This window comes from Pristiophorus japonicus, chromosome 2, assembly GCF_044704955.1.
Source record: "Pristiophorus japonicus isolate sPriJap1 chromosome 2, sPriJap1.hap1, whole genome shotgun sequence".
Classification (NCBI taxonomy): domain Eukaryota; kingdom Metazoa; phylum Chordata; class Chondrichthyes; family Pristiophoridae; genus Pristiophorus; species Pristiophorus japonicus.
The window spans coordinates 179,343,388-179,365,819 of record NC_091978.1 but is presented as its reverse complement, the minus strand read 5'-3'; positions in this window follow the sequence as shown (position 1 = coordinate 179,365,819).

Genomic DNA, 22,432 nt, shown 5'->3' with positions numbered 1-22,432 from the left:
AACCATGACACCCAGGTCTCGTTGCACCTCCCCTTTTCCTAATCTGCCGCCATTCAGATAATATTCTGTCTTTGTGTTTTTGCCACCAAAGTGGATAGCCTCACATTTATCTACATTATACTGCATCTGCCACTCGTTTGCCCACTCACCTAACCTGTCCAAGTCACCCTGCAGCCTTTTAGCATCCTCCTCACAGCTCACATCGCCACCCAGCTTAGTGTCATCTGCAAACTTGGAGATATTACACTCAATTCCCTCATCCAAATCATTAATGTATATCTTAAATAGCTGGGTTCCCAGCACTGAGCCCTGCGGCACCCCACTAGTCACTGCCTGCCATTCTGAAAAGGACCCGTTTATCCCGACTCTCTGCTTCCTGTCTGCCAACCAGTTCTCTATGCACGTCAGTACATTACCCCCAATACCATGTGCTTTAATTTTGCACACAAATCTCTTGTGTGGGACCTTGTCAAAAGCCTTTTGAAAATCCAAATACACCACATCCACTGGTTCTCCCTTGTCTACTCTACCAGTTACATCTTCAAAATATTCTTGAAGATTTGACAAGCAGGATTTCCTTTTTATAAATCCATGCTGAATTGGACTGATCCCGTCACTACTTTCCAAATGTGCTGCTATTTCATCTTTAATAATTGATTCCAACATTTTCCCCACCACTGATGTCAGGCTAACCGGTCTATCATTACCCACCTTCTTTCTCCCTCCCTTCTTAAAAAGTGGTGTTGCATTAGCCACCCTCCAGTCCATAGGAACTGATCCAGAATCGAAAGACTGTTGGAAAATGATCACCAATGCATCCACTAATTCTAGGGCTATTTCCTTAAGTACTCTAGGATGCAGACTATCAGCCCCAGGAATTTATTGGCCTTCAATCCCATCAATTTCCCTAACATAATTTCCCACCTAATAAGGATTTCCTTCACTTCCTTCTTCTCACGAGACCATCGGTCCCTTAGTATTTCAGGAAGGTTATTTGTGTCTTCCTTCGTGAAGACAGAACCAAAGTATTTGGTTAAGTGGTCCGCCATTTCTTTGTTCCCCATTATAAATTCACCTGAATCTGACTGCAAGGGACCTATGTTTGTCTTCACTAATCTTTTTCTATTCACATATCTAGAGAAGCTTTTGCAGTCAATTTTTATGTTCCCAGCAAGCTTCCTATCATACTCTATTCCCCCCTCCAAATTAAATCCTTTGTCCTCCTCTGCTGAATTCTAAATTTCTCCCAGTCCTCAGATTTGCTGCTTTTTCTGGACAATTTATATGCCTCTTCCTTGGATTTAGCACTATCCTTAATTTCTCTTGTTAGCCACGGTTGAGCCACCTTCCTGTTTTATTTTTACTCCAGACAGGGATGTACAATTGTTGATGTTCATCCATGTGATCTTTAAATGTTTGCCATTGCCTATCCACCGTCAACCCTTTAAGTATCACCCACCAGTCTATTCTAGCCAATTCACGTCTCATACCATCGAAGTTACCTTTCCTTACATTCAGGACCCTAGTCTCTGAATTAACTGTGTCACTCTCCATCTTAATAAAGAATTCTACCATATTATGGTCACTCTTCCCCAAGGGGCCTCGCACAACAAGATTGCTAATTAGTCCTTTCTCATTACACATCACCAAGTCTAGGATGGCCAGCTCTCTAGTTGGCTCCTCGACATATTGGTTTAGAAAACCATCCCTAATACACTCCAGGAAATTCTCCTCCACCACATTGCTACCAGTTTGGTTAGCCCAATCAATATGTAGATTAAGGTCGCCCATGATACCTGCTGTACCTTTATAGCACGCAACCCTAATTTCTTGTTTGATGCTGTCCCCAACCTCACTACTACTGTTTGATGGTCTGTACACAACTCCCACTTGCGTTTTCTGCCCTTTGGTATTCCGTAGCTCCACCCATACTGATTGCACATCATCCAAGCTAATGTCCTTCCTTACTATTGCATTAATTTCCTCTTTAACCTGCAATGCCACCCCAACTCCTTTTCCTTTCTGTCTATCCTTCCTAAATGTTGAATACCCCTTGTTGAGTTCCCAGCCTTGGTCACCCTGGAACCATTCTCCGTGATACCAGTTACATCATATCCGTTAATTGCTATCTGTGCAGTTAATTCGTCCACCTTATTGCGAATACTTCTCGCATTGAGGTACAGAGCCTTCAGGCTTGCCTTTTTAACTCCCTTGCACAAGGTGACCCTTGGGCCTCCAACAGTTGCGCCCTCTGGTGGCAAGTCTTACACAGTTACAATGTTTACATACATAACATCACTCCTCCGCCCCCCAAAGTCTTTGATACAAATTATTTACAAGTTGAGACGATCCGGTGCCCTACGCTCCCTGGTTGATCATCTGAGTTCAAACTCTGGCATGGGTGAGTTGGTCGGACCATTGCTGCACTGCGGCGCGGCTGGTCTGACAGGACTGCTGGGAATGGTGGGTTCATCCTCTTGATTGACAGCGAGGTCAATTGCTGGTTGGGTGTGTGTTGGTGGATCGATGATGGTGTTGTCCTCTTCAGGTTGTTCCTGGTTGTCGGTGAACCGCAGTTTGGTTTGATCCAAATGCTTTCATCACGTTTGTCCATTCAATAGTTTGACTATAAACACTCTATTCCCCTCCTTGGCCAAGACAGTGCCAGCAACCCATTTAGGACTATGACCATAATTAAGGGCAAACACAGGGTCATTAACATCAATGTCACGCGATACAGCCGCGCGATCATGCTACATGTTTTGCCGGTGACGGCGGGTTTTCACATGATCATTTAGATCCAGGTGGAATAGAGAGCACCTGGTTTTGAGTGCTCTCTTCATTAACAATTCTGCAGGGGGAACCCCAGTGAGCGAGTGGGGTCGCGTCCGGTAGCTGAGCAGAACCCGAGATAAGCGGGTCTGCAAGGAGCCTTCCGTCACGCATTTCAAGCTCCGCTTGATAGTTTGGACAGCTCGTTCCACTTGACCGTTGGATGTGGGCTTAAATGGGGCAGACCTCTCATGTTTGATGCCATTGCAGGTCATAAACTCCTTGAATTCCGAGCTGGTGAAAGGCGGTCCATTGTCACTGACAAGGACATCGGGCAAGCCATGGGTGACAAATATAGCCCAGAGGCTTTCAATGGTGGCAGTGGATGTGCTGGATGATATGATTACGCATTCAATCCATTTAGAGTAAGCATCCACTACAAATAAAAACATCTTTCCAAGAAAGGGGCCAGCAAAATCTACCTGGACCACGGTTTGGAGGGCCATGACCACAGACTCAATGGAGCCTCCCTTGGTGCATTGCTCAATTGTGAGCATGTGTTGCACTTGTGTATGCATGACTCTAAGTCTGAGTCAATGCCGGGCCACCAAACATGCGACCTGGCTATAGCCTTCATCATGACTGTGCCTGGGTGAGTATTGTGTAGGTCGCATATAAACTTTTCCCTGCCTTTCTTTGGCAAAACCACGCAATTACACTATAAGAGACAATCCGACTGGCTGGACCCATGTAAATGATTAGTGCTAACTTGTGATGCCTCTTCGTACGGGGTCAGCTGTCTGTAACAGCAAACCAATGTATCGGGCAAACTTCAACCGGTTGCATACGCGTCTAGAAGTCTGTCTAAGACGTCGGTGAAACAGTTTAATTTCATCTTGCATTTCCCCGGGAACGGCCGACCAGCTCCCATTGAGGATGCACCTTTTACAAGTGATAGCACAGGATCCTGGATGGTCCAGGTCCTGATCTGGCGAGCAGTGATGGGTGACCCCTCGCTCTCAAAAGCATCCATGACCAGTAGCAAGTCTGCGGGATGCATCTTTTCCACCCCAGTAGTGGGCAATGGTAGTCGACTGAGGGCATCAGCACAGTTCTGGTCTGTGGCAGATAACATAGTCATAGGCGAACAATGTTCGTGCCCATCTTTGGATGCGGGCCGAAGCATTGGTGTTTATACCTTTACTTTCCGAGAACAGCGAAATGAGCGGTTTGTGGTCGGTTTCAAGCTCAAACCGAAGTCCAAACAGGTATTGGTGCATTTTCTTAACCCCATATACACATGCTAATGCCTTTTTCTCAACCATACTGTCGGCTCTTTCAGCCTTAGACAGACTTCTAGACGCGTATGCAACCGGTTGAAATTTGCCCGATATATTGGTTTGCTGTAACACACAGCTGACCCCATACGAAGATGCATCACAAGCTAGCACTAATCATTTACATGGGTCATACAGTACAAGTAACTTATTAGAACAAAGTAGGTTTATGGCCTTTTCAAAGGCTGCTTCTTGAGATTTACCCCAAACCCAGTCGTCACCCTTATGTAGCAACATGTGCAACGGTTCCAGCAAAGTGCTTAACCTGGGTAGAAAGTTACCAAAATAGTTGAGGAGTCCCAGCAACGAAAGCAGCTCCATCACATTCTGTGGTCTGGGTGCATTCTTGATGGCCTCTGTCTTTGAGTTCGTGAGTCTGAAGCCGTCTGCCACAATCTTTCTCCCCAAAAATTCGACCTCTGGCACCAGGAAATCACACTTGGAGCGTTTCAGTCTGAGTCCCACTCTGTCTAGTCGAATTAAAACCTCTTCCAGGTTGTGCAGGTGTTCGGTGGTGTCACAACCAGTGATCAGGATGTCGTCTTGAAACATAACGGTGCGCGGAACCGATTTCAGCAGACTCTCCATGTTCCTCTGGAAGATGGCAACAGCTGAGCGAATCCCAAAAGGGCACCTGTGGTATATGAACAGTCCTTTGTGCATGTTGATGCACATCAATCTTTTTGAAGATACAGCCAGCTCCTGTGTCATGTAGATGGAGGATAGGTCCAACTTGGTGAATGACTCTCCCCCCCCCCCCCCGCTAACATTGCGAACAGGTCATTCGCCTTGGGTAGTGGGTACTGGTCTTGTAACGAGACTCGGTTGATCGTTACCTTGTAGTCTCCGCAGATTCTGACCGTGCCATCGCTTTTCAACACCAGAACAATCGGACTGGCCCACTCGTTAAACTCAACTGGCGATATGATTCCCTCTCATTGAAGTCTGTCCAGTTCAATCTCGACTTTCTCCCTCATTATATGGAACCACTCGAGCCTTGTGACGAATGGGCCTTGCATCGGTGACTATATGGATCTGCACCTTGGTGCCTGTGAAGTTGCCGATGCCTGGTTCAAATAGCAACGGAAACTTGCTCAGTACTTGGGCGCCCGAGGCATCATCCACTGAAGATAGTGCTTTGATGTCGTCCCAGTTCTATCGAACCTTTCCAAGCCAGCTTCTGCTGAATAGTGTTGGGCCATCGCCTGGTACGATCCACAGTGATAAATCATGCACAGCTTCATCGTACGATACCTTAATTGCCACACTGCCAATGACTGGTATGAGCTCTTTGGTGTAGGTGCGCAGCTTTGTCTGAATCGGGCTCAGTTTCGGCCTTTGTGCCTTGTTGACCCTTACAGTTTCTCAAAAGCCTTCTGGCTCATAATTGACTGATTCGCCCCCGTGTCCAACTCCATTGATACTGGAATACCATTCAATTTGACTTTCATCATGCTAGGAGGGCTCTTGGTGGTGAAGGTGTGGACCTCATACACTTCTTCCTCTGGTTGAGTTGCCTCTCTTGTTTGTTCTGCATGATCCACGCCGGATCAATCATCCTCTGCCGACTCTGCCACGTGGTGAGTCGCAGAACTCTTGCACATTCGCTGGAGGTGCCCCATTGTTTTGCAGCCTTTGCACACGTAATGCTTGAATCAACATTGATGGGCTCAATGATTACCCCTGCAGCGCCAACATGGTGCAAATGGATTTGCATACATGCCCGATGGTGAACTCTGATTCATCCTAGGTCTTGCAGCTACAGACTTGTAGGCCCTGCCATATGCAGTTCTGCTTGCTAGCCACATTATTTTATGCACAGTACTTACCGGTGAGCTTCGATAATGGGAAGATATCTGTCTGGTATTATCGCTCGTAGATATGAATGCCTGGGCTATCGTGATAGCCTTGCTCAGATCGAGGGATTCGGCGGACATCAGCTTGCGAAGAATGACCCGTAGCATTTCCCCCAAATATCCAGCAAATTCACAAGTTCCACAAGACGCCTCAGGTTGGCGACATAACTCGCCATGTCCTGGTCCTCGGAGCAGTGGTGCATGTAGAAGCGATATCTGGCCATTAAGACGCTCTCCTTCGGCTTGAGGTGGTTCCGAACCAGCGTACACAACTCTGTATATGTCTTCTCCGCTGGTTTCTCCAGTGCTAGCAGATTCTTGATGAGGCCGTATATTGTGGACCCATACACTGTGAGCAGAATTGCCCTGCGCTTGATCGCTTTATCGTCCCCACTCAGATCGTTGGCCATGAAGTACTCATCGAGATGCTCAACAAAGGCTTCCCAATCATCACCCTCTACAAATCTCCCTAAAATACCAATGGTAGCCGTGACCATGTGAAAGTTCGTAATCTGTTACTCGTCGCCAATTGTTAAGTATGGAAGAACTCCACAAGACTGAGCACTGTGAGCTAATAGTGACGTGACCTTAGTTTCTTTAATACAACTCTAGAGTGCCTAAGCAGCAGGGCAGACAACCTTTTATACTCCCTTGCATGAGGTGTGCAGGTGACCCTTGGGCCTCCAACATTTGCACCCTCTGGTGGCAAGTCTTACACAGTTACAATGTCTACATACAATACAGTGGTGATGGTGATGTTAGGGTTGATTGTGGAAGGATTCTGAGGACCATAGTGAGATTTTGTCAAGGGCTACGATGCTGCTGGAATAGATGGCAGGTGAGGTTGAAATGACACAAGCGATCTGTCAATCTTGAGAGAGGTTGCTCCAAGGAGGTGACAGTGAATAGAGTTCATGGCAAACACTTCCAACCTGCATGCAACTCAAAAGTTTCTTCCAAATCCTGAAGGTTTCATCTTCTAACATTGGAAAGAGAACAGCTGTGAAATTGTAGTTTTTATACCACTTCTGCAGCTGTCAACTTGCGAAAGTAATAGAGAGTCACTGAAAACCTGACTCCACTTACCTGGTGTGTTCCCTGAGGAACGGCAAACTTATCAAAAAGTTGGTAACATTGTAAATGCCTGCTTTTAATATTCTTGAATAGCTTTAAACTACCTGTTAAGTACATGAATTAACTGGCCTGTCGCATGGTGTCGGGTCTGCAAACCGCACACAAATCTAACAGCTAAGAAACTGACATGGAGGCGGGTTCAGAGTGGGATCCCGACCCGCTGTCAATCAGGCCCATTTTGACAGCAGGCCCACCTCCAAACCCACACTCGCAGGGCTGGGAAGATTCTGGCCTGGAGGTCAGTGAGCACAGGCGTGATGGGTGAATGGAACTTAATACGAGTCTCGGATGAGTTCAAGTTTACGTTAGGTGCAAGGTGGGAGGCCGGACGGGATTGGAATAGTAAGTACTCTCTTCAAATGAATTTTCAAAGGGAAAGCAATTTCATCAGTTGGAACTTGACATGATGGCATGTTACTGCCACAAAATATGACAAATATTTCAACAGAAATTACAACACTTTGTATGGCAAGAATATAAATAGAACAAATTTGCTGCACTAAATGTTGTTGAAATATGTTATTGCTGTCTAACAACAAAGATGTCAAGCCACATTTAATTTGCAACATGTGAAAATGTTACATTTATTTCACTAACAAGGCTTCTCCTCAGGGGTGTTTTCCAATCTAATTCACCATGCCTCTCCGTATATTCAGTGAATCTTTTTATATCATGTTGTGCAGTTCTAATTGACGTACTGCTTTAGTTTATTAGTAATTTAGCTACTCAGCCTGAGGTCCTATTGATGGATTTTTGATAGAAATGTTTCTTCTGACAACACTGGGGCTACAAATATGGAAAGTAAGTGAAATCAATAATTCTCTAGTTAAATATTACAGACATGTTCATATAATTTACTGAGCGAAGGAAATGCATTTTTATTAATAGCATTTGAATTTTGAAATTTCAAATTACATGATTTGAGATGATCTGATAAATTCTCGATTTAACTCTTCAACAAACAGGAAGAGCGTGCACCCACACGAAGACCAGAAGAGAATATAAGAATTTTTAAGGATAGGTAAAGTCACTCGGCCCAACAAGCTTTTTGCTAGATCAATGCCATTAACCCCCCAACCCCGCCTTCTCACTATGAAAGGACGATTTCCTCTGTACACTCTATGTGGAATGCATTCTTTATAACAACAACAACAACTTGTATTTATATAGCGCCTGTAACAAAGTGAAATGGGCCAAGGCGCTTCACAGGAGTATTATGCGATAAGAAATTGACACCGAGCCGCATAAGTAAAAATTAGCGCAGGTGACCAAAAGCTTGGTCAAAGAGATAGGTTTTTAGGAGCGTCTTGTAGGAGGAAAGAGAGGTAGAGAGGCAGAGAGGTTTTGGCAGGGACTTCCAGAGCTTGGGGTCTAGGCAACAGAAGGTACGACCACCAAAGGTTCAGCGATTACAATCAGGGATGCTCAGGAGGGCAGAATTAGAGGAGCACAGACACCTCAGGGGTTTGTGGGGCTGGAGGAGATTCCAGAGATAGGGAGGGACGAGGCAATCCATGGAAGGGTTTGTAAAATAAGGATGAGAATTTTGAAATTGAGGCATTGCTTAACCGGCAGCCAAAGTAGGTCAGCGAACACAGGGGTGATGGGTGAGTGGGATTTGGTGCAAGTTAGGATATGGGCTGCCGAGTTTTGGATCATCTCTAGTTTACATAGGGTAGAAGGTAGAAGGCCAGCCAGGAGTGCATTGTAATAGTCAAGTTTAGAGGTAGCAAAAGCATGAATGAGGGTTTCAGCAGCGGATGAGCTGAGGTAAGGGCGGAGATGGGCGATGTTACGGAATTGGAAATAGGCGGTCTTAGTTATTTTGCGGATATGTGGTTGGAAGCTCATTTCAGGGTCAAATATGAAATGTGTTTATGATTCGTTACACACGGCACACAAAGGAAATTTTTCCCCATGTTCCTAAATCATTTCTCTCTTAGGAGAAACATCTAATTGTCTCTCAAATATATTTGTGTCAGCTACTACAGTTGCATTCCCTGATAATGTATTCTGCAACTGTCTCCTTGTGTAATCCATTCCGTATGTTCAGCCCCCTCTGAAGAAAGCAGTTATATCTAAACACTCTGTGCATCGTCTCTCTGCTAAGCATGAGCCCGTATCTCCTGATTTTAGAGATTGTGGCAATCTCGAACATTTTATCAGGGTCTAATTTCCAAGGCGATGATACAGCCATCTCTGGAGTACTCTGTGCAGCTCCGAGCAACATACCAGGGGAAAGATATGCAGGCATTGGAGGCAGTGCAGAAAAAAGGGCAACCAAACTGACACCTAGCTTAAGGCATGTCTTTAGTTGGGAGAAGAGAAGATTTAAGGGAAATATTCAAGTAGATTATTAGGGAATGAGACAAATTAGAAATGTGGAAGATGTGGCATGTCTTGTGCTAGTGTTAAAGAGACCAAAGCAGGGTATAGAGATGAGGAAGCATTCCGTGTGAGTATGCAGTCCATATGTGTGTTGCAGGCGTGCTGCTGCAAACCACTGTTAAAAAATAAGAACAGCAAACTTCTTCAACCTGTTCTTCCTCATCTGTGAACCTGGACTGCATTTGCATGTTCTTCTACCCCATCCACAGAATCATAGCATCATAGAAATTTACGGCACAGAAGGAGGCCATTCGGCCCGAAAAAGAGCTATCCAGTCTAATCCCATTTTCCAGCTCTTGAGGTTACGGCACCTCGTGCATATCCAAGTACTTTTTAAATGTGCTCAGGGTTTCTACCCCTACCACCCTTTCAAGCAGTGAGTTCCAGACCCCCATCACCCTCTAGGTGAAAAAGGTTCCCCTCAACTACCCTCTAATCCTTCTACCAATTACTTTAAATCTATGCCGCCTGGTTATTGATCTCTCTACTAAGGGCAATAGATCCTTCTTATCCAATTTCTCTAGACCTCTAATTGGAACTACGACTGTTCGTATGTCACACACAGGGCCTTTGGCTTTCAGTTTTCACAGAGCAACAAACAATATTTATTTTCGATTAATTCTTGGAATGTGGGCTTCGCTGGTAAAGCTGGCATTTATTTTCCATCCCTAGTTACCCTGAGATGGTGGTTTAATACAACTGAGTGGCTTGCTAGGCTATTTCAGAGGGCAGTTAAGAGTCGACCACGATGATGTGGGACTGGAGTCACATATAGGCCAGACCCGGTAAGGACAACAGGTTTCCTTCCCTAAAACACATTAGTGAATTTGTTGGATTTTTCCAACAATCCAATAGCTTTGTGGTCACTGTTTTACTGATACCAGCTTTTTAATTACCAAATTCTTTTTAACTGAATTCAAATTCAGAAACTGCCATAGCGGGATTTGAATGCACATTCTCCAGATTATTGGTCCAGTAACAAAACCACTACAGTACCATTGAATGCAATCCCAAAATATTAACAAATCCTGAGAATCTATGTAATAAAAAATAAGTAAAGTTATTCAGTAACCTTGAAGCAGTGGCTTTGGTCTTTATTATACGGTTTTTTCAAGTTATGAGCCTTTTTTAAGCTATTTCAGAGATTTGTAAGTGGGCATGTATCTCAGGTTGAAGGACTTATTGAAGTGTGGTCACTATTGTAATGTAATAAACACAGCAGCCAATTTTCCCACAAATAGCAATGAAATAATGACAGATAAATTGTTTCAGTGATATTTGTTGTAGGATAAATATTAGTCAGGACATCAAGGAGAACTCCCTTGCTCATCTTTTTAATCGTGCCAGGGGATCTTTCCAATCCACCTGAGAGGGCAGTCAGCATTAAAGTCTCATCTGAAAGATGGCACCAATAGTGCAGCACTCCCTCAGTACTACACTGGAGTATGAGCCAAGATTTTGTGCTCAAATCTCTGGTTTGGAACTTGAACCCACAACCTTCTGATTTAAAGGCGAGAGTGCTCCCCACTGAGCCATGGCTGACTCCTCAATAGGGATTTTCAAATCAGGCACAAAACTCAAAGAGCAAAATGAAAATCAGGCCCATCATGTTTAATGTAACAAGCATGCAATATCCTGTCTAACTCTTTGGTAAATAGATCAAATCTGAGTAGAATATACAATGAAGTGATATATTCTGACTGTTGTGCTTTTGGGTTGTTATGCTAAATAGTTTTCACAGATTTAGTGTCATAGACTATTCCCATAAGGGAACACTCGCTCGCTAAGACCCCAAGTGTGCATTACTTGCCCAATATCTAGGTTAATAGCAGGCCCAGGAATCAAACAGAAAACCTTTGTCACTGTGTTGTGCCTTACTGGATATGTCATGTGTTATTGGCCCCAAGTTTCCACATGCGGCGAAAAAGGCGCACCTCAGAGCCGGGCACCTGTTTTTCGCGCTGAAAACGGCGGCGGAAAACAAGTGCAGTATTCTTGAGCTCCTTGGAGCTCGATGTCTGCTTGGCGCGGTGCACAGGGGGTGGAGCCTACCACTTGCGCCGATTTTGTAAGTAGGAGGGGGCGGGTAAAATTGAAATGAGGCTTCTTGGTGCTGGCAACCCTGCGCGTGCGCGTTGGAGCGTTCGCTCACGCGCAGTCTGAAGTAAACATTGGCACTCGGCCATTTTTAAAAGTGCTGCAGAAAAAGTGAAGATTTGTTTCTTGGACCCCTGCAAAGGCTTGTATTTTAATTTTCTTGATATTTGTGTGTGAGGGAGTGCTTTTAGCAGCACTGCTGAATAAATCACCTGCTGAAAATCAGTGAGTTCAGCTTTTCACTGCTGAACTTGCAGAACCGGTGCTGCATTGGTGCATGCAAATTAAGGACTGTGTGTTTGGAGAAATAAGAGTGCCAATTCAACATTGCAATAATATGTGGTGTTGGCAATGCAGCACCCATTCTGCAAATTTAAATATAAAACTGTCGATGTGGCTGCCTCTCCCTATCCAAATGGCCTCAGTCCCCCTCACAGCTCGAAGGCTGCTGCTGTATCTTTGGCTGCCGGCCAGCCACTGACGCCGCCCCTAAAGCATGGTCGAATGGCCTCAAGAACCTTAATTAGCTGCATGTGTCCTGTGTTCATTCTTCGGCTCCCGGCCAGCCACTGACGCCGCTGCAATCCCATGGCCGAATGGCCTCAAGTCCGTCCGGGTGCTGCATCTTCGCGGGGAATGAAGGCCTGCCTCAAGCACCGCAGCTCAGCTTCAAGGCTGCTTGCTGCCTGCTGCTGCCGTCGAGACACTGACGCCACACCGCTGCCTGAAAGGCCTGCCTGAAGCACTTTCACACAGGTAGGAACATGATTTATTTAATCTTTTCTTTGCTTATAAATTTTTATTCAGGTTGGATTTATTTGTATAATATTTGTATAAGTATAACTAAGGATTGATTGTAGAATTTAATGACTTCCTTTCCCCCCTCTCTCCCCCCCACCTCGTTCCCTATGCCTAATTTGTAACCTGCGTCTGATTTTTTAAAGTGTAGACAAGGTTTTTTCAAGCGTACAAAAATCTTTACTTGCTCCATTCTAAGTTAGTTTGGAGTACGTTTTCACTGTGGAAACTTTCAAATCAGGTGTCAGTGGCCGGACACGCCCCCTTTTGAAAAAAAAATTCTGTTCCAAAGTGAAACTGTTCTACCTGACTAGAACTGCAGAAAACTAAATATGGAGAATTCCGATTTCTAAGATACTTCGTTCTACACCAGTTGCTCCTAAAAATCAGGAGCAAATCATGTGGAAACTTGGGGCCTCATTATGTGGTTTCCTCATGTTCAGAATGGCAGAGAATAAACACTCTTGTCAAACCGTGATTTAGGCTATAAACTAATGATCAGATTAACTAAATACAAAGCAGATAAATGGACAGTATTAACTTAGAACAGTAAATTTACAATAATTACAGATTATTCTCCCTCAAATATCAAAAATAACAAAGAGCCTTCTCCTGTGCTAGCACTCAATATAAAATTGACTCTTAAAACATAGGCCTGGAACGGGTAAGCCCAAGGTATACCCAATATTAGGCCTTGGGTCTCCTTCAAATGAGCTGCAGATGCAGTTCGTCCGGTCTGGGTCGCTGCTTTGTCAGCATCAGCCCTCAGGTAGATCCTGGTGAGGTGGGGAGGCGACCAGGAGGGAAGGAATGGTCGGGGTGGAAGGAGATTGGAAAGTGGCATCAATCTTTGGCACTGTAGTGGTGCCAGGAGGAGCACTCCTGCTCCTTCTTGGCTCCACATTCAGCTAAGCAGTTTTTGTAACAAACTTATTTTTTTGGTGACGACTTCCAGCAGTCCCTTTAAGAACTGTCGGTTAGCCCGTATGTAAACAAAGTTTTCCTGAATGCAGTCAGTCTGGCATTAGCTGGGTTGAGGGAAGACCAATTTTGAAAAGGTTTTCTCAGATAGTCATTAGGCTCTTTGGGGCCTAACAACTGTTTCAGACATGGGCCATTTACCAATATGTTGGGAAGCGCACCTCTGTCGCAGAACTTAAGTGCACATGCCGCCCGCCATACTGGATGTTTTGGTGCCTATTTTGCCCAGGCCACTGTCCCTTACATCATATGTGGCTTTGCTACTACAGAGTCTCTTACTTGTTCACTTGGTCCAAGACAGCTCAAGATACACCTCAACATTATTTGGAAGATATCCCAGAAATATCCTGCCGTTCATAAAAGACATTAAAACCATCTAGCGCTCAAACTTAGAGAGTGACAATCAAACATATATTTTCCACAGGATGTCAAATGCTTGCTAGTAAGGGTAGCCCCATGTTCACTTTGAAGCTCACACCTGGAATAGTGGTACATCCATATTTATCCTGACTAGTATCAGGAACATTGCTAAATAGAATAAGACCAATGGCTCTGCACTTTACAGACATTAGCATATTCAATCACCTTTAATTCCATGGGAGTAACCTATAAATGCCTGCAAAGATATATCAGTCAGGCAAGGGCCATTCCTTGAAGGCAACCTGGAGTTAATACTAAAGATACAACAAGGAAAAAAGGAAGAAAACAACATGACATGGACAAAAGTCTTCTTTGTCACTCGGATATATCATCAAATATATTATGAAATATCAATTCCATCTGAATTCGAAATATTTCTTTTAGATATTGCACAAATGTGGCCCTATGAAAAAGTAGAGGTCACACAATTTTCACCTGCTGTTTCAATATTATTACTATTTGTGAAGCAGATCACATACTTCATGAATCAATTATATCTGCTTGTTTCAGATAAACTCTGAAGGTCCGATTTTCCGAATGTTTGGGTCCTCGCCTGCCAGGAGCACATTTTTATTTTATTTATTCATTCACAGAGTGTGAGAATCGATGGACAGGCACATATTTATTGACCATCCCTAACTGCCCTTAGCAAGGTGCTGCTGAGCCACCCTGGACCTGATGGCTTACATCCAAGGGTCTTAAGAGAAGTGGCTGAAGATAGTGGATGACTTGGTTGTAATCTACCAAAATTCTCTGGATTCTGGGACGGTCCCAGCAGATTGGAAAACCGTAAATGTAATGCCCCTATTTAAAAAGGAGGCAAACAGAAAGCAGGAAACTATAGATCAGTTAGCCTTACATCCGTCATTGGTAAAATGCTGGAGTCCATTATTAAGGAAGCAGTAGCGGGACATTTGGAAAAGCATAATTCAATCAAGTAGAGTCAGCATGGTTTTATGAAAGGGAAATCATGTTTGACAAATTTGCTGAGTTCTTTGAGGATGTAATGAGCAGGGTGGATGAGGGGGAGCCAGTGGATGTGGTGTATTTAGATTTCCAGAAGGCATTCGATAAGGTGCCACATAAGAGGTTACTGCACAAGATAAAAGCACATGGGGTTGGGGGTAATATATTTGCATCGATAGATGATTGGCTAAGTAACAGAAAACATCGAGTCGGGATAAATGGGTCATTCTCCAGTTGGCTAACAATGACGAGTGGGGTGCCGCAGGGATCGCTGCTGGGTCCACAATGATTTACAATCTATATTAATGACTTGGATGAAAGAACTGAGTGTAATGTAGCCAAGTTTGCTAATGATACAAAGATGGGTGGGAAAGCAAATTTTGAGGAGGACACAAAAAATCTGCAAAGGGATATAGACAGGTTAAGTGAGTGGGCAAAAATTTGGCAGATGGAGTATAATGTGGGAAAATGTGAGGTCATCCACTTTGGCATAAATAATAAAAAAGCAAATTTAAATTTAAATGGAGAAAAATTGCGAAGTGCTGCAATACAGAGAGATCTGGGGGTCCTTGTGCATGAAACACAAAAAGTTAGTATGCAGGTACAACAAGTAATCAAGAAGGCAAATGGAATGTTGGCCCTTATTGCAAGGGGGATAGAGTATAAAAGCAGAGAAGTCCTGTTGCAACTGTACAGGGTATTGGTGAGGCCAAACCTGGAGTACTGCGTACAGTTTTGTTCTCCGTATTTCAGGAAGGATATATTTGCATTGGAGGCTGTTCAGAGAAGGTTCACTACGTTGGTTCTGGAGATGAGGGCTTGACTTATGAGTATAGGTTGAGTAGGTTAGGCCTATAAACATTGGAGTTGAGAAGAATGAGAGGTGATCTTATTGAAACTTATAAGATAATGAGGGGACTCAACAAGGTGTATGCAGAGAGGATATTTCTATGCATAGGGGAAACTAAAACTAGGGGACATGGGGCTAGAACCTGCACTTTTGTGCTTATTGCCCAAAAATGGGCGTTATTTCCAGTATGGACGTTAAAAAAGGGTTTTCAGATTGTCGGCTTCTCACCCATTCTCAAAACACCTAGATTACATTTTTGAAAATGGGCGTTACCACGAGCGATATCAAATGGGCTGTAGCATTAAATTTTTTTGACCTACTGCCGTAAAGTGTGGCCATCTGTAGCAACGACATGGCAACGCTCGATTCCCGTGATTCTGGAGGTCAAGGGTCACCATGACATGCGCAGAAGAGGAGACAGAGAGAGAGAGGGAGCGCAAAGGGCCTGAAGACGTGGCTGGGTGTGGTGTGGCTGCTTTGGGAGGAAGGAGGGAGACTTTAGAGCTTCACAGCAAGTAGGCAAACAAAAGTTAGCTATTACCAGCCACATATTGCCCGAATTTGGCCTATAATGGAGAGAGAGGAGAAGGCATCACAACACGCTGTGGAGACTGACGCTGGAGAGAGCAGTGAGGTGGGAGAGAAGCATGTTGGAGGCCACAAAAGAGCCGCAGCGTGGCCCCAGGCAAGACCACAGAGGCCAGAAGGTGGGGGCGCGGGGCAGAAGTCGGCGGACGATCCTACTACATCTGGTGCTGAGGAGCTCCGATTCTCGTCCTGGGTCTGTTCTTGATGGATGAGAACACGCACTTCAAAGAAACTGCATCGCCATGCTCCAGAAGCCATTCCACCCCAAGGTCTTCTAGTGGTACTCTGGTCATTTATGCCTCCACTCTAGAGATACCGGCCCCAAGCACCTCTCCACAGGGCACGCCATTTGTCCCCAGGACGGCGCCAACCCCGTGGAGGTCTCGTGGACGTGGCAGATCTGTTCCACGAGCACGACATGAGAGCGGAGAGATGGTACAGTTGTCCAGGAGGACTGCAGACATTGGTGACCAGCTCATCGAAGCATTGGGAGGCATATCCCGACAACTGGCCACCATGACCGAGTACATTCCACGCATGGTGGAGTCCCTGGATGCAATAGCCAGGAACACTGCTGCCACAGGCTTCCCAATGGTCCCCAAGCGTGGCACTCCACCCCTAGGTTCTGTATCATCATGGCGAATGACAGAGGAGACCAAGGACCAAGATCCTGCTTCTGCATCAGAGAATGTTGCCCTCTTAGCCCCCCCGCTCCCGTAGCTGTGCAACCACCGCGTCTGCCTTCATCCCCCCCAGTGAGGCACTGCCTGAGGATCTCCTCGACCAGGCGCCGTGGAGCAAGGAGGCGAAGGGGTAGAGGTGGGGAGAAGAATGAGAGGGGGGAAGGAAAGTGAAGTGCATGTGCACATGTGATGGCTGTGTTATATCTCCATCTGGGTGTATGCAATTTGTTGCAATGTATGGGGGCTGGGGACCACGCTCCTGCTTTGCCTTTGTATTCTGTGTTGCTGGACATGTTGATCATGTGATTTAGTCAAATGTGGAAAAAGTGGGATGTGGGCAGGGGTTGGGTGTTATTGGCTGTGATACTTATGATTTCAGACCATTGTTGGTATTAAACTTTTGTTATTGAACATAACCTTGTTGCGCATTGTCTCAGATAGCTGCACCATTACACACTGGTAATTCATTACCATGAAAGGGTGAAATATAATTTAACATCAATCAACGTAAACTTTAACTGGCACCAAGGTGATGGGCACCATTGATGTCTGGGCTGCACACACACAGCAGTGTGTTAGCGTTGTCACTCACATCAGCGCTCTTTCAGGCAAATCTTTCCGATATCAGCTCCTCACGTAAGAGTGGGATTTAACAAATGCCAGCCACACCGCTTGCGTTCGTTCCGGATAGTTCCACTTTTTGTGGGCATTTTTTTGAGCGAGCGATATTCTGGGCGACATGTGTGCGAGGTGGTGAAATTGACAATGGGTGATCTCCATGGGTGCTAGTTTGGGTAAATATGCTCTTCACGACAAAAAACAGTGGGCAGGCGTTCTTATTGAATCTCGGCATTAATTGCGTGTGGAAAGTAACGCTGGGTGATATCATGGGCATTGATTTCGCCCATTCTGCTGATTCCACCCAAAGAAAGTGAGCGGATGGTATTATTTTTTCCCGACGTTAAGCACATTGGAAAAATAACGCTCGGCGATAAGTCTCCGAAAAAAGCCCGTCAGTTTCCAATTTGTGCCAAAATGGATGATATAGGGGGGTTATACATCATTTCAGTGGTAAAATGGCCGTTAAGTGGGCATTAAGAATGCAAAAAAAGTGGAGGTTCTAGCCCATAGTCTTAGAATAAGGGACCACGCATTTAAAACTGAGATGAGGAGAAATTTGTTTTCTCAGAGATTATGGAGATCGGAAGGTGTGAGGCCAAGGATGTAAACAAGGATGAGAATTTTGAAATCGAGGGGTTCTTTAACCGGGAGCCAATGTAGGTCAGCGAGCACAGGGGTGATGGGTGAGCGGGACTTGGTGCGAGCTAGGACGCAGGCCACATGGAAGGCTCAGATAGTGTGACTGTCTATGGAATTCTCTGCCCCGGAGGGCTGTGGAGGTGGGTTCATTGAATATATTTAAGGCAGAGATAGATTTTTGAGCGATAAGGGAAGAAAGGGTTATGAGGAGCGGGCAGGGAAGTGGAGCTGAGTCCATGATCAGATCAGCCATGATATTGAATGGCCGAGCAGCCTCGAGGGGCCAAATAGTCGACTCCTGATCCTATTTCTTATGTTCTTATTGTTATATATGTGGACTTCTATTTACTCTGTACAGCCACCAGAGGGCTCATCCCCTGGAGTCCCAAGGGATCCCACAATCCCTCGGGAGCACAGGTATTTAAGGAGGCTTCACAGGTTGGAGAGGCACTCTGGAGACCTGCAATAAAACACTAAGGTCACACTTTACTTTGAGCTCACAGTGTTCCGTCCGACTCTTTCTCCATACACAACAACTGGCGATGAGATACAGATAACAAAGCCAAAGATGCAGAGAACAGTGGGCATCCTGTAGAAATTCTCGGAGGGAGATGATTGGGAAACGTTTGTGGAGCATCTCGACCAATACTTCGTGGCCAACGAGCTAGATGGGGAAGAGAGCGCTGCCAAACGAAGGGCAATCCTCCTCACTGTCTGTGGGACACCAACATGTGGCCTCATGAAGAATCTGCTCAGCCCAGCGAAACCCACGGAGAAATAGTACGACGATTTGTGCACATTGGTCCGAGAGCATTTGAACCCGAAGGAAAGCGTTCTGATGGCGAGGTACCGGTTCTACACCCACAAAAGATCTGAAGGCCAGGAAGTGGCGATTTATGTCGCCGAGCTAAGACACCTTGCAGGACATTGCAAATTTGAAGGACATTTGGAGCACCTGCTCAGAGACTTTTTCATTGGCCACGAAACCATACTTTGCAAACTTTTGACTGTAGGGACCCCAACCTTGAGTAAGGCCATAGCGATAGCCCAGGCGTTCATTGCCACCAGTGACAATACGAAGCAAATCTCTCAGCACACAAGTGCTGCTACAAGTACTGTGAACAAAGTGATGTTGCTTTCGAATTGTAATGTACAGGGCAGGTCAAACATATCTGCAGCTACACATCTGCAGATGTCTCAGAGTCCACCATCAAGGGTGATGAATGCAAGGCCATGAACACCTTGTTGGCACTGCAGGGGTGATCATCATTTCCATTCATGCCTATTCAAAAAGTACGTTTGAAAGGGCTGTGGAACAATGGGACACCTCCAACGAGTGTGTAGGCGAGCTGCAAAGCCTGTTAAACCTGCAAACCACCATGTTGCAGAGGAGGACAGATCCATGGAGGATCACGACGAACCAGAGCCTCAGATCGAGGAGGCAGAGGTACATGGGGTGTACACATTCACCACGAATTATCCCCGGATAATGCTGAATGTTGAACTAAATGGACTCCCAGTGTCAATGGAGCTGGACACGGGCGCGAGCTAGTCCATCAAGGGCAAAAAGACTTTCGAAAGGTGGTGGAGCAACAAAGCCTCAAGGCCAGTCTTAGCTCCAGTTCGCATGAAACTAAGAGCTTACACGAAAGAACTGTTTCCTGTAATCGGCAGTGCTATCGTAAAAGTGTCCTACAATGCAGCGGTGCACAAGCTATCACTCTGGGTGGTACCGGACGATGGTCCCACGCTGCTCGGCAGGAGCTGGCTGAGAAAAATACGTTGGAACTGGGGCGACGTCCGAGCGCTATCGCCCGCTGATGACACTTTGTGTGTCCAGGTCTTAAACAAATTTCCTTCACTGTTCGAACCAGGCATCGGGAAACTCCAAGGAGCAAAAGTATAGATTCACCTAATTCCGGGGGCGCGACCCATCCATCACAAGACGAGAGCAGTACCGCATATGATGAGAGAAAGGGTAGAGATCGAGCTAGACCGGCTGCAAAGAGAGGGCATCATTTCACCGATCGAGTTCAACAAGTGGGCCAGTCCTATCGTCCCAGTCCTCAAGGGAGATGGCACCATCAGAATCTATGGCGATTACAAAGTAACTATCAATCATTTCTCCCTGCAGGACCAATACCCACTACTAAATGCCGACGACCTCTTTGCAACGCTGGCAGGAGGAAAAACGTTCACGAAGCTGGATCTGACTTCAGCCTACATGACGCAGGAACTAGAGGAATCATCGAAGGCCCTCACCTGCATCAACACGCACAAAGGTCTTTTTGTTTATAACAGATGCCCATTTGGAATCAGATCAGCGGCAGCGATATTCCAGAGAAACAGGGAAAGCTTACTGAAGTCGGTCCCACACACCGTGGTCTTCCAGGACGACATCTTGGTCACAGGTCGGAACACAGTCGAGCATCTGCAGAACCTGGAGGAGGTTCTTAGTTGACTCAAACACATGGGGCTCAGGTTAAAACACTCGAAGTGCATTTTCCTGGCACCTGAAGTGGAGTTCCTGGGAAGGAGGATTGCGGCGGACGGCATCAGGTCCATCAATACGAAGACGGAGGCAATCGAGAACGCACCGAGGCCACAGAACGTGACGGAGCTGCAGTCGTTTCTGGGATTCCTGAACTACTTTGGTAGCTTCTTACTGGGTTTCAGCACCCTGCTAGAATGACTACATGTCTTACTATGAAAAGGGGATAAATGGGTTTCGGGCAAAAGCCAAGAAAATGCCTTTGTAAAAGTCAGAAAATTGTTAAGCTCAAACAAATTGCTTGTGTTGTATGATCCATTTAAGCGTTTGGTACTAGCATGTGAAGCGTCGTCATATGGTGTCGGGTGTGTATTGCAACAAGCTAATGATTTTGGGAAACTGCAACCAGTTGCTACTGCATCCAGGAGTCTGCCTAAGGCTGAGAGAGCCTACAGCATGATTGAGAAAGAAGTGTTAGCGTGTGTCTATGCATCACTACCTGTTTGGGCTAAAATTTGATTTGGAAACTGACCATGAGCCACTTATATTCCTGTTCTCCGAGAGTAAAGGGATAAATACCAACGCATCGTCCCGCATCCAGAGATGGGCACTTACGTTGTCCGCATACAACTATTCCATCCGCCACAAGCCAGGCACAGAAAACTGCGCCGATGCTCTCAGTAGACTGTCATTGCCCACCACGGGGGTGGAAATGGCGCAGCCCGCAGATCTAGCCATGGTTATGGAAGCATTTGAGAGTGAGCAATCCCTGTCACTGCCTGGCAGATCAAAACCTGGACAAGCCAGGACCCCTTATTATCTCTAGTCAAAAGCTGTGTTATTCAAGGGAGCTGGTCCAGTGTCCCAGTGGAAATGTAGAAAGAGATAAAATGCAAAGATGAAATGTCTATACAGGCAGACTGCCTTCTGTGGGGCAATCGAGTAGTGCTCCCCAAGAAGGGCAGAGACACCTTCATCAATGACCTCCACAGTACCCACCCAGGCATAGTAATGATGAAAGCAATAGCCAGATCCCACGTGTGGTGGCCCGGTATCGATGCGGACTTAGAGTCCTGCGTTCACAGATGAAATACATGCTCACAGTTAAGCAATGTACCCAGGGAGGCGCCGTTAAGTTTATGGTCTTGGCCCTCCAAACCATGGTCTAGGGTACACGTTGACTATGCAGGCCCGTTCTTGGGTAAAATGTTCCTTGTGGTTGTAGACGCGTACTCCAAGTGGATTGAATGTGAGATAATGTCGGCTAGCATGTCCGCTGCCACTACTGAAAGCCTGCGGGCCATGTTTGCCACACACGGCCTACCCAATGTCATGGTGAGTGACAACGGGCCATGTTTTACCAGTGCTGAGTTCAAAGAATTCATGACCCATAACGCAATCAAACATGTCACATCTGCCCCATTTAAACCAGTGTCCACTGGTCAGGCAGAGAGAGCAGTGCAAATCATCAAGCAAGGCTTGGAGAGGGTAACTGAATGCTCACTGCAGACTCGCCTATCCCGAGTCCTGCTTAGCTACCGCATGAGACCCCACTTACTCACTGGGATCCCACCTGCTGAACTGCTCATGAAAAGAGCACTTAAGACAAGGCTCTCGTTAGTTCACCCTGATCTACATGAACAGGTAGAGAGCAGGCGGCTTCAACAAAGTGCATACCATGATAGCGCCAATGTGTCACGCGAGATTGAAATCAATGATCCTGTATTTGTATTAAATTATGGACAAGGTCCCAAGTGGCTTCCCGGCACTGTCATGGCCAAAGAGGGGAGCAGGTTGTTTCGGGTCAAACA